Genomic DNA, 14,503 nt, shown 5'->3' with positions numbered 1-14,503 from the left:
AGTAGCAATTTGTGTAGACATGTTGTATGAAAATATTATTGATAAGTCGTTGTATATACATTTTGTACAGTCTTGTTAAAGTATATCGCTTATGAAAAGAGCTGAAATGTGTATTTTACGTAGGTTATTGTATTATAAATTATACTGCTTAAGTGACATTATTATATATTAGATAAAATTATTATAGAAATTTTATAGGCTGGCGTGTATTACTGTTGGTTTTTTATCATTGTAATTTAGATCAGATATTTTCGGATAGATTATTCAGAACATGCCTCTCGCTCTATCCATAGTACTCTAGTACCTTAAAAAGTTAGTCTAGTGATAAAAATCAAAACGATGTTAACTGTTTTGTATCTTTCATGAGTATATAATATGATAGAATGCTAACAATAATCATTTGTTTGTGAGATTTTGCATCTCTTTTTTTATTAAAACGTATATAAACTTCATCAGTTATTTCTGTAGGTAGAAATACTATATAATCGTATAAAATATATACGTAAACAAAATATACATATTTTAAAATCGAAATTAAGTCATATCATTCTTATATATAAAAATTTAAATGAGTTTGAAATTTATTGACGAATTTTATGAATTTAGACTTATATAGTGCTGCAAAGCACCTATAGCTTTAATAATTTAGATTATATATGTATGTATATGTGTAAGTAATTGGCATAGCTACGAAAATGTAATGAATTAAAATTGGCTTTTGTGAAAAAAAACATAGATATTGTCGTATTATTTGATTAAACGATACTTCTTGACGCATTTATTTATTGGCCTTTAATTCGAAGCCTCCCTTAGAGTAAGTAAGCGTCGGTAAATTATGCAGCATTGGAAGGCCATTCAAGTCCCATTTGTAAGTATTTTGAAGAGTCAAAGTCTGCAATCGGCAGTTAAAATATACCTTTACGTTTTTCTAACGCAATGGAGTGGAAGCGTTTGTTTTAGTGTTTCCTTCATTCCTGTGTTTGAATAAAAAGCTCATTTGAATTCTATGAGAATCGAAATTGGCTCTCCTTTTCGCTGTAGTAACTTAATTTAATCGAGTTCCATCCTTCCATCACAACGTCCTTTAGATTGCATGCACGAAAATTAGTTCCTCACAGAGATAATATTCCGACATAAAAGATCAAATTTGAAAACACACGAATGACGATTGTTTATTTTGTGATAACGTTACGAGTTAGACATATTTGGTAAGCCAGACCTCCCTTGCGAATTCCTCGATTTTACAACTATAATTTCAGTGTTATGGGTCATAACATTTCTTTCGTTTTTATATAAAGAATTATTAAAATCAATTCTTACAGACTCTGGAGTTATTATTTTTATAAAGACCAAAAATCGTCTTATATTCGTTATAATAAATACGGATAAATGAGTAAATTATAATCACAAAATATATTAACAATTAAAAAATCAAATAGTGCTATATCAATAATTATTTGTTACTAGCGACCCGCCCCGGCTTCGCACGGGTGCAATGCTGATACTAAATATACTACAGAATGTCTTTATTTATAGTATGAAGCTAGCTTATAGCATGGTTATTAACATAATAATAACATTCAAATATGCGTCGTTAGATTACACGTTGTTACAGAATGCGTTGAAGAAATAAAGGGTCACTGCTCGCTCCCCGTAGGTGATAGCGTAATAAAATGTAGCTGATATGTTGACCCGACTTCTTAATAATATTCGTGTCAAATTTGAAATAAATCCATGCAGTACTTTTTGAATTTATCTCGGACATATATACAGACAAACAGACAAAAATTCTAAAAACTATATTTTTGGCTTCGGTATCGATTGTAGATCACACCCCTAGTATTATTTTAAAAAAATATTCAATGTAAAGTTTTGACTTTCCTACCATTTTATTATATGTATAGAATAATGATATGAAGAATGCTTAAGAAATGAACAATTCTTTTACAATTTTGCATTGTTTTATTATTAATCCTTTACAGTTCAGGATTATCGTCTCTGGAATGTTTATAATAACTGAGTATAAAATGCCCTCAATCATAACAGACATTTAAAAAAACTTTGCATCGAAATTATCAGTTTTAATTATATTAGCTTGTTTTATTAAATTTTAATTTATTAAGCTGTTTTTTATTTATATTAAATGGTTGATTAGTTGTGTGTGCGCAAGTCTATATATATATATATATATATATATATATATATATATATGAACGTAAGTATGTATTTCCTTTCTTTTTTTTTTTTTTTTTCTATAGGTCCATATTTTCACATTTATTTATTATTATTTTTGGATTAAATTTTTTTACACTGTGCACCTTCCCACTTCTCTATCTCCGCTTTCCCACAACCGCTGCCCCAAAGGTTGCCTGAATAAGGCCGCCTCTTTTAACTCGATTAAACTCTAACTTTTTTTATATTGTAACGTATTGACGTGCAACGTAAATCTAAATAAACAAATAGATATAAGATGTAATAAGGAATCAAAAAGACACGTACACGAAACATAACAGGATCGACACGTAATGAAAAATAGAAACTTATTTTATGCTGATACTTATTATAAATAGATTTAGTTATATTTTTAATTAGTTTTTACTGTAAATAGGATTTTATAACTAAAAAATAGCGTTTATCTTACCATAAAACTAAAACATTAAGTTTTAGTGAAACAGTTTTTTCCTGGTATTTTCAAAATCTTCTCAATTTTTATATCGTACAATAGACAAAACTTGAGACTTTGAGCAATAAATAAGTCAATTCAGTGCAAGAAGTCAATAATTAGTACTAGTGCTAGACAAGCAGTATAAATATTTCATAGAAATTTCAATACTCGTTTATTTGGTAAAAATTATTGTTTACACAGTAAAGATACTTAAATGTAATTTTTTTGTAACTAATTCCTATTGCGTATAATTTTTAAAATACTATTAAAAAGAATAACAGACAAAATACAAGCAGTATTTTTAAAAGCTGAAAAGGATTCAAAATACACTAACGTCTAAATTAAGTACCTTAAAAGTTAAAATAATACAGGAGTACAAATAAGTTTGCGCCGTTTTGAGAGAGAAGGTGCCACACAGGGTTTATAATATGATTTCCAGATGATAACCAGCTTTCATAACTATAACAAGTTAAATATCTGTTTTGGTGTAGTTATATTTTTATAATATATTTTAAAACTAAAAATCTCTTACATCAACTTTTACCTGGATGCATTGTAATTAAAATCATGTTTTTATTACATATTAATAACAAAAAAATGGGTTATTGATAAATTTTTAAATTATTGTATTAGAATAAGTTAGTAAATATACAAAATAGTTAACGTTTATGTCAATCATTTTCTGATAAAACCGCTGAAAATTCAGACTTAGACAGACAGTTTGAATATTTTAAAGTTTTGTTTTTCGTTTGTGTGAAAAATATTGAATAACTTAAAAATTTAAATAAGCTACCATGATTTTAATGCAACTCACTAACTCAATTTTTTTATATAAAATGTTATTTATATATGAGCGTTATGCGTTCACTATATTAATATAATTACATATTTTAATAAGACAAAGTTATATTATAACCCAAACACGATCGCAATGAACAACTAATTAAGACATATAAGTCGGTTTTCCGATGGAACGTGGAGCCGCGTTATTGGAAAAGTTTCCATTCGATCTACCTTAATAGACTTACACAAATTGAGTTCATTAAAAATAATATTGTCTAGACTAATCAACGCTCGGTATTTAAAATGCTGCCAGAGATAAGTAGCTGCATCTATAATAAGATGCTTTAAAGGGAATTTATATTATATAGGTGTGCAGTTCAATACTGTCTTCTTCGAACAACATGTATTTTTTTTTTAGATAAACTTACTGACTTCATGTTATTCACTTGTTTATTAAAAATATATGGTCTTTTTAGAGAACTTTAGTAGAAATAGAAACAATTATTATAGGTTCTATAATTTTACAAATCAATTACTTAACAAGGCCATGTCAGTGACCGATCGGAAGCATACAACATCGAACTGACAGAAGGGAATACTCCCTTCTCTCAGTTATAATTTATTTGGACAAATCTCAATATTGACGGTACTTACCGTGTTTGACTGAAATAAATTATCATCAAATAAAATGTATTTTTATGAAAACTAATTCACGTATCACAGAATCATAAGAGCGAGGGTGTTTACAAAGCCAGCTAAACACTTGACGAGTGGGGTGCGTCGAGTGCTCACTCGAAGACGAGTGTAAGCTTGCACTCGACTCAAGTTTATTTGCTTTATATTCATTGAGTGACAGAGATTTCGCAACGCCTTCGTGTATAATGTACATGTATGCTCTTTATGACAAATTGCTGCAAAGATACTTCTAATGCCCAAGTACTATACACTAAACTACTAAAGACACTAAAATGAAGGCATTTACTATTTGATGCGCTTTACTTCGAACTAATGAAATAAAAAACACCTTTTAGTACTTAAATAGAAAAAAGTTAAGCTTGTTCAAAAATTCTTATCATTTTCTTTATACTGATATTGAAGTACTAGAAATAATTTACTATAAGTTCGATACAATTCAGTAAACATATTCCTATATAATAACCGCAGTCCTGAATACACGTAATATACAAGTGAACTAAGAGTTGTAATGTAGAAGTTCTACTTAAAGTTTCATATCGGGCATACGTTTTGTTCAAGCCAATTTGTCTTCATGTAAATGCATTTGCTGTTCGGTCGAGCTTGCGCGGCCACCGAGGCGGTTAGTAAAAACAACGACTGTAGAGAAATTAATTCAAAAGGACATCCTCCTTTTGTCTAGTACCTATACTAATATAGAGAATAATATTTTTATCAACCATAACTTTTTATTTTTAATGATTGTCCTAATATTATCCATATAGCCTGTAATACCCTACTACTGGGTACATTGGAGTGGAGTTTAATCCACCTTGCTTTTTCATTACAGGTTGACGAATATTTCCTAATATGCTGTATTTATGATAACAAACGGGATCGACAGCTTTACGTGCTCTCCAAGGCACCGAGGGGAGACCCACAAGGACAGACATCTAAATCAGAAAGAAATATTTGTAAATACAAATATCTATCCCGAGTAGGTATATTATTTATTTAGTCAAACACTTTGTACATTATACAATAACTATTAAAAAAATACACATTCAATACGAAATTGAACATCAAACTTCAAGAAAGTTATTTATTATCATCAAGATTCTTTACAGAGAGAAACTACAACTTTAAAAAATCATTTTCATAAGTTGAACGAAGTTTTTGGTGGCAAGCGGGATAAGAAGTTTTTACCTCAACTAACTCTTTATTTGTAAGGCTGATCCCGAAGGAAAGAAGTTAAAAACAGCTTTCACCGGCCGACGCGTTTGAATAAGTTTTACACAAGTTTTATTGAAGTTGTAACATCGGGTCGCTTTGATATATGTACTTCGACATCTGTAGCTGGCCGAAGTTAGTGCATCGTAAATTATTCAACCCCTCCATATATACTCTCACTTGTCATATTCAGCTGTTCAGCGTCAATGTGATTTTGGATTCCCACAGGTCACTGCCCTCTATTTTTTCTCGCATTCCTTGGCGTCACTCTAAATTGAAACACATGCAATCTCGCACAATACATATTTTGTATCGACGACTCAGAGGGTAAGTTTCAAATCTCCTACAAATCCTTATCATCCTAGCCCCTAGGTTAAGTTTTAATCATTTATTTAATGAATTACTGTATTTGTATTTAAAATTTTGAATACTTTTTCACCCAGACTAGTGTCATTTTTTCTTTTATTTTTCAACTCAATAATTATAACACTACAAAACGTATAGTTTGTCCATTTTATTAATAGTTTTTTTGACAGCTCACGTCCAAAAGTTTCGTATTTTTTTAATTTCATACTACATAATAATACATAATATTGTACTTCATGGACGGGTACCGCTCCCTTAGTGATGTACCACACATAACGATTACCACGATTGTGTCACAGATTACAAATAATCGGTAGAAATAAATTATTTTGAGTGCAATAAAGTATATAATAATAGTTTAATTCATTTTATTAACATGAGTCGTCAGAATCATCATATAAGTTCTATGGCGTTGTATTGGCAGTGATATGGAGGAATCCTAAGGGCGATATGACCACATTCTGCTGCCATTTCATCGATCAAAAATTTTATTTTTAACATGGAATCGTCCACATTTTCTCCATGATCGCGTACCCAATTAATAATTTCATGTTTTTTATTGGCATTTTTTTAATTTGGCGAAAGTGGCAATTGGGCGTGTTCTCAATAAAAATTATTGATGGTTCTTCCAATTATAGAAGCATGTTCTTGAACCACCTTTCGTACACCTTTACTTTCATATTAATAAATATGAAAATAAATAGTATATTATATTTTAACAACAAAAAAAAATAGCGATATCGATTATTTCATCCTTTAGGACATCACTATAACTTGTAAGTCGTCGAGCTGAAAAACTATTAATAAAATGGACAAACTATAATTTATACCAGTTATAAGGTTAAAAAGTTAACATTAATCGTATAAGTCACTATACTAGAATTAGACTTGCTACATCACGGGGCGACTCGAACCGCTACAGCGCTACAACAGTGGTTCGTAACCTTTCGTAGCGTGAGAATATGCACATATGCTTTTAACATTTTCTATACTTGTTGTCTCTTGCAGTATTACTTATTTTATGAGAATACTCCAACTAAGATAAATATATACCACACATAGTATAATAAACGTATATAAAATCGTTTTTACTCCCTTTTTAAATTTCGATATTCTAGTCGATTTGAAAAACTCGATTAAATTAGAAAAACTATATATCGAGGAAGGTCTTTTACACTCTATATCTCTATGTGAAAAGAATTGCCTTAAATGTCAACGCAGACATTTCCTTACAACAAGACAAGTTGCCTTAATAACATAAATTTAGTTAAGATGTACCGATAAAGTAATATATAATAGTATGTCATAGTGAGAGTTTTAAGAGTTTTATCATTTACTATTTGCCACGCGAAATTACGGGTTTTAGCCGGAATAAAAAATATGTATGTATTTTAATGTAATTAATTCTTTTAACGTTACCTTATAATTTGTCTTTAAAATAGCTCGATTTATTTTATCTATTTAGATAAAAATTAATCTCCGAAATGTACGCGCATGACTTCCTAACGACTGCTTTTTTGTGCTCATGGTTGTCAGGACTTTGTATAATTTAGTAATAGTCGATATATTCACGAAAAAAAAAGTGGTAGAAGTCTACTGGATAAGCTAGTTATTTGTTGTTAGTTATTGATAATTATAATTCGTCTTTAGATCAATAATTTGTTCACTTCATAATTATTTTCTGAGAATCGAAGTCAAATCAAATATTCTTATAAAATTATTAGGTTCAAAAATGCTTTACTGAAATACAACTAAATTAAATTTCAATTATACCTAGAGAAAACTTGGTATGAAAGCCAAAAGAGAATTATAATATGAATAGTTTTAAAATGTATTTTCATAAACAACTTATTTGTAATGATTATTTCTTGAAGATATCAAATATGTATTTCAACAACGACAGATATTTTTACGGTGTATCGTTATAATATGCCGTAATCGTGCCTTGAACATCATCAGGAATACAACTTTAAGAATTGACACTCGTTTTAGTGAAACTTATCTGAGTAAGATCATGATGAATCGGCACAATTGACGATCGATCTACTGTTGATCTGTCAAACAGAATTACATGAAAATACACGTTTTTCAAAAAGTTTTGAAGACTAAGAAAGAAGATTTAATAATAATTTAATAAGTATAAAAATAAACAGAACCAAAGATAGACAGAAACTGCACGAGTCGTCTAGTGGTATAAAAAATGTAATAAAAATAAAAGTTTGAGAAAAACGGTATATCAAAGAGGCAAAACCTTTACAATTTTTTGTTCACATTTCATATTTTTAATATATACGTACGTAATACAATTAAAAAATACGGTCACCCGAAATTAAAATCATTTGTTTGATTCAGTATTCATATAAATTTACTCGTACATTTGAAAAAGTTACAAAGTCATAAGTCAACAGTGTGAACAAAAACGGTATCGCTATTTATACATGGATACAATTTATGTGCTATGACGCGCTTGTTTAGCGCTGAACTGAAACCTTCCCTCGGTATTCATCGCGAGTTAGAGGGTTCATTAAAATTCGACGAACAATAAAAGCTGCCTCTTGGGATTTGCAAGTTGAACCACATTACAATCTGTCATTCGATATAATTTCCAATATCGTAACAACGTCACGAAGCTGATGCATTGTTTTAAATAGATTAAAAAAAACTTTAAATAAATAATTTGTAATCAACTTAAGTAGTTCTTCTGCAGTAAATGAAATACATTTCTAATTTATTCTAATTTCTTGAGTCAAGTGTGTCCATCTTTAAAGCTACTTCTTATGAAGAGTTATAACATCCACCTCTAGCTACAAGGATCACAAACAATTTCATTAAATTCGTATGTTGATTACCTATATGCTATAACATAATATTTTATTAAATTTCATCAAAACCCTATATGCAATGTGCATATCCATATGTATATAAACATACGAGACGTTTTCATATATAATATTTGGTAAAATTTGAATATTAAGACTTGATCTCAGTCACGGCTCATTCAAAAGGGGCTCTTGACGGAAGGACACGAGCCGTTAAATAGGATTTCACGCATGCGTTGGCCTCTGTGAACAAATATCTACGGTTGACAACGCACGACATTTGCCGATCGCCTTCTAGCCGGAAAAAAAATCATTTCAAGCATCAGGTGTGAATGCTTAGAATAATATACCTAAAAGGCATTGCTGAAAAATATGTGTAGGAAAGGGGAAAAAATTTAAAATTATAATATCATAGCAAAATACTACAATTTTCAACTATATTCACGAAAAGGTCTTTTTTATTACGAACTTTTTTATTATTATGTTTCGATCTATCCTTATATAAGAAAAATCTATTTCAAACTTGTTGCTACATATTAATTATAATTTCTTATTTAAAAAACTGAATATTGAATGAGATTTGGTTTTTATACTTTGATGAATAATCAAAATATTTTAGCGCAAAACAGTAACTCTTTGTATAATAAAAGGAGCATAAGTAACAACCCTTAAAATCATTTGCCTGGGATTAAAAGGCCGTCACAACACAGTCCGACAGTATATCGACGCTCATAAAAAATTCATCAAAAATCATTTTGGCATTAAAAGCGAGAAAAACTTATAGAAATTAATTTACACAACAGATGTTATTTATGTTTATAGATTAAATAAAGGCGCATTTCAAACAAAGTAATAGATTTCGCTTATTTTCAATTAAATATGAATACAAATAGTTATTTTTATTTTTATTATGAAATTCTATTCGTTTATTTAACTTATCTCTTCTTAATAAAATCACAACTAGTTTATTATAGTAATTATTGCACTTGTGTGGAACAAAACTGGAGTCCCGCGTTGGTATTCATCGCGAGTTAATGGGGTTCATTAAAATGTGTCGAACAATAAATGCCATCCCACGGGATAATAATAATAATAATAATACACTTTATTGTACACTAAAAACAGAAATAATACATATCAAAGAAAGAAAGAAAATATTTTTTTTTTTTTTTTTAGTTATGTGATATATCCACAGGCTTATTATGCCCGTGCTTTTGTTATTCCATATATTATTATTATTATTTTTTTTTTTAACATGCATCGGTACTTCACCGCAACTTAGAATCTAGAAGCCTTAATAACTAGTCTTAAAATTTCAAATTTTTAAAAGTCGACGCGAGTCCACTGACCAAGACTATTCTACATATTGCTTATTTTATATTCTTATATACTAATTATTTTTATTATATTTACACTTATTTGCTAACTACAATATATGTACACTTATTTTCTAACTACAATATATGTACACTTATTTGCTACTTACAATGTACACTTAACCTATGTTATTGTTAGTAGTTAGGTACTTTTTTTTTGTGGTTAGGAATCGTTTTGTCCATTTAAATTTAATTTTTTTTTTTTAATTTTTATTAATATATTATATGACTAATCCTATCTTATTAAGTAAATATATAAAGCCTTATCATTACAATTACATTATCCTATTCCTATACTATTACATTCCATTTTATTATTTATATTACTTACTTTACACTTTTATCTACGCATAATTTATACTTACAATACAATAATGTCTTCACACCTCTACATTTTTCAACATTTTGAGCACATTCTCAATGACGGCAGCATCTCTATGGTGAATGGCCATCTTGAGACTATGCTCAAGGATTTTCTTGTCCGTCATCTCCGCTGCCCTCGCCACAAAGCGACCAATTGCGTCGTCACGGTCGTCGGTGTAATAGACACAGGTGTTGGTGTGTCTAGTCACCGCGACTACAGCGTGCGAAACGCTGTCGTGGATCTTGAGCCTCCTTGTATTTGTCTGGAGGACGATGACGTCCTCATAGGTCTGGCCCTGCGCCTCATGAATGGTTAAGACGCGCGATCCCTCACCGGACCCGTATCCCTGGTCAGTCAGCAATCTCTTCTCCTCTTGCGTAAATACCAGGTACAGGGTTCGGTCCCTTCCTACAGGAATGCGCGCGCCTGTGAGACTCTCCACTCGCAAAGATCGGATCTTTGTGCTTGAGCTGTACACGGACTTGTAAACCTCACTGATGGCAAAGGCGACATCTTTGGGGTTACGATGCGTGCACGACAACTCGCACGAAATAGTCGTTATAAGGGTTGGTCTACAATACCGCATTTCGAACAGGTTATCCCTGTCGATGTACGGCAGTTGGTTTATGTCTCCGATGAGGACTACCTTCTCAGCTCCCGATAGTCGGGCGGCCATTACTATGGCTCCGAAATGGTTCATGAGGGCTTCGTCCACCGTTAGGCGGTTGATTTTTAAACCCTCATGGAAGCCATTTACCAGAACGGAGGCCATAGTACGTACCCTTTGCTTGACCTTGTTGCCATAGCGGTGCACCAGTTTTTCTTTTAGATCTTTAGCCGCCCCGACTGTGGTCGTAATCACGACTTCCGTGTCCCCATCGAAGTCCCTGACTATTCGGGTTGTCTTGCCGCATCCCGGTACCCCGTTTATCCACTCCAGTGATGGTAGTTCCCAGGTCACGCACGGTAAGCCGGCTTCGGCCCGGTCGCCCGTGATGGTTTTTGCCATCCGTAGCATCCGGTCGCCCAGCATTACTTTCGTGCATCTCGCCACTACCACCACCGGGTCCCCTTCGGGTGTTTCAAAGGTTTGTGACTCCTCGTCATTACCCTCAGACTCGACCGCGCTCACGAAGCCTGCTGTGATGTTATATGCGGCCATATACCTACCCGACATCTTGCCCTTGAGTATTTGTCGGGTATCACTGTTGTATATGGCTGCTTCGGCTTCTTCGAGTTCCACCTCCAGTAATCTTTGGTGATCGTACTGGTAGGCCTGCATGATCTTTTTGCAGGTGGCCAAGCTTACCTCGCGGTTTGCCTTAATAATGGCCAGGAACTCGATTAGGGCGTTTTCCGCGTGTTGAAGCGGTGTGGACGCCGGTCGAAGTCTCGGTGGTGATACTTGTCCCATATCGGCCCTAGTTCGAGCGGCCGGTGACGCCGCTGGTTGCCTCGGACTATTGTCTTTGGTGAATCTGCTCAGCGCCTCCGATAGTCGCTCTCCCTGTCCAGCCTTTTTGGGAGAGGGGTGATGGGGAAGCTTACTTTGCTTCGGGGAGATGGTTGCCTGGATAAATGTCGCCAATGACATCGAGCTCGGCTTAGATTTGGGTGCGGCCGTTGCCCTACGTTGTTCTACCTTCTGGGCCTCGACCTTTAGTTGTAGGCGCTCCGAGTCGCTCGGTGCGGCTTCCCCGAGAGCCGGTGATGCAGAGGGTGAAGGTGATTTTGAGTTTGGTCTTAAGTAACCAAGGTCCTCCCCCCTGTCTTCGTAGACAATGACCTCACTGTTCTTGGAGGCCATTAGGCAACCGTACCTATCTGATACGTCGCCTCTATCATAGCCGACTCTCATCGAATCAACACTGATTCTTCCGGGGATTCCCCCGGGGATCTCGCTCATCCGCTGTAGCCACAAGCTGGACTGCGCGAAGGCGGACGTCTCTCCCCATTCGAAGAGTGCGATCTCTTTGTTTTTTAACCGCAACAAACGATAGGTCGAGTCGCCCTCCTGCTCTTGCGCTAGCGCTGTGATTTTTGTGCGCCTTATGCTTGTCTTTTGAGTGCTACCGTTTATCAATAAGGCGAGTCCCGGTGAAATCGCCAGCCGATTGAGTTCTTCGGAGCGACAGAAGCTTATCCCCATCCTCTCCACTTCGCTGTCCATGAATAGAGCCACGCATCTGGTCCTAATACCAACTTCTCCACTTCCATTCACTTCACTGGGCGAGGATTGTGTCATCCTGCTCTGAGTCGGCTGCGGAGGTGCGTTTTGGTTGGCTCTATTCCTGAACAGGTCCTGGAGTGAGGAAGACATGGTTCTAGTTATTTGGCCCAGAAGTGTGCGGCCAGGAGACATCCGCGGAGCTGTTGTGTTATCTCGCTGAGCGGCTTGTTGGACACGGTTTTGCTCTATTTGTGCTTGTGTGTAGTGTATCTGAGAGTGTGTTGTATGAACGACGGTGTTGGCACTCTGCGCAGGTGTTAAAGCCGGTGATGGAGAAAGCGTGCTGTTCCTCTTTGCGGCTGTATTGACGGCCTTTCTCGCGAATGTGAGGAAGGACGTTCTGCTGGCCTCGCTCTCCAGGATGGTATGGAGCGATGGCTGGTCCAGTTTAATCTGGAGTTTGAGTTCCAGATCCAGCCTTTCCTTACTGAACCTCGGGCAATTCAGTATAATATGCAGAACTGTCTCCTCACAATTCGGGTCGCAGATACACGAGGGACTGTCGGTGAGGTGGAATCTGTGAAGATACGCCGCAAATCCTCCGTGGCCGGTCAGAATTTGCGTGTCGACAGATGTTGGTGCCGATTTCCTTACCAGTCTGTAAGCGGTCTTTACATCCGGTAGGAATATTTTCGTGACCGAGCCAGTCTTCGAAGAATTGTATCTATCCTGCCAGACCCTGACAGTCGCTTCCCGGATCTGCCTTCTGACATACGAGATTGGTACTCTGTCGTAGTCAGGTGCCGTATTTTTTGTTAAAGCCGCCCTTTTGGCCAGCTCGTCCGCTCTCTCATTGCCCGGTGTTCCAACATGGGCCCTCAACCAAAAGAACCGCACTGTCTTATTTTCCTCCCGGAGCTGTCTGATTCGACTCTTCATTTCCACGGCCAGAGGGTGAGTCACTGAGGGGCTCCTCAGCAGATCCAAAGATGACCTCGAGTCGCTCAAGATGTTGATGGAGCGTGACTTTGAGGTTTTTGCTATTTCCACTGCTCTGAAGAGTGCGTACATCTCGGATTGAAAGACAGTGTTGTGCGGCTCTAACCGGAAAGTGGAGTATCTTACTTCCCTGTCTTGGTCCCAACATGTGAGGGCGGCTCCAACTTTACCCTCTATTTTGCTTCCATCGGTAAAGATAAGAGGCCCGACGATGCTGTGTTCCTCAAGGACTTCGGGGTTCAGACTCTCTAAGCGCTCGTACTCCGTTGTTATGAGTAGAGAAGGGTGGGGGTTTTGCATTGGTCCCACCTTGCGCTCCAGCTCTCTTCCCGGTGGAAGAAGGTCCGTGCTGTAACCCTTTTTGGTCTCAAATAGTATGGCCGCCTCTCGAACACGAAGGTCTAACGGGAGCAAACCTGAGAGGACTAGTGCCGATGTAAGCGACACCGTTCTGTACGCCCTGCACATTTTCAGAGCAAATCCTCTCTGCAGTGAGTTTAGTTGCTTTCGTACCGTCAACTTCTCTGCTGCAGAGGACCATACGCTCGCTGCGTACAGAACAATGGGCTCTATCACCGCCAGATAAATGGTCCGTACAATCTCTCCGTTCAGACCCCAAGTCACTCTCGCCGCGCGCGCAAGCTGTTTATAAATGTCCGCAGCTTTTTTGCATACTGCGGATACGTGCGCGTTGAAAGTGAGCTTGGAGTCCAAAATGAGCCCCAGCAGTTTTATTTGACCTACAAGCCTCAGTCGAGTGCCGGACATATGGATTATGGGGGTATCGTATTTCAGCTTTTTAGTGAGCACCATCGCGTTGGTCTTATGCGCGGCGAAGCTCAGTTTGTTATGTATACCCCACTCTTGTACGGCAGCTAAGGTGGTTTCGGCTGAGGCCTGTAGGTTGCCGGATTTTTGGCTGGAGAAGACGAGGACCACATCGTCCGCAAAGGCCTGGCAATACACTCCCATATCGCTGATCTTTCTCAGCAGCGAATCCAGTATGAGGTTCCAGAAGGTTGGCCCGCCAATGGATCCTTGGACGCAACCCTTCCACAC

This window comes from Melitaea cinxia, chromosome 4, assembly GCF_905220565.1.
Source record: "Melitaea cinxia chromosome 4, ilMelCinx1.1, whole genome shotgun sequence".
NCBI lineage: Eukaryota > Metazoa > Arthropoda > Insecta > Lepidoptera > Nymphalidae > Melitaea > Melitaea cinxia.
The sequence above is the reverse complement of the archived record's forward strand: the minus strand, read 5'-3'. Positions refer to the sequence as shown.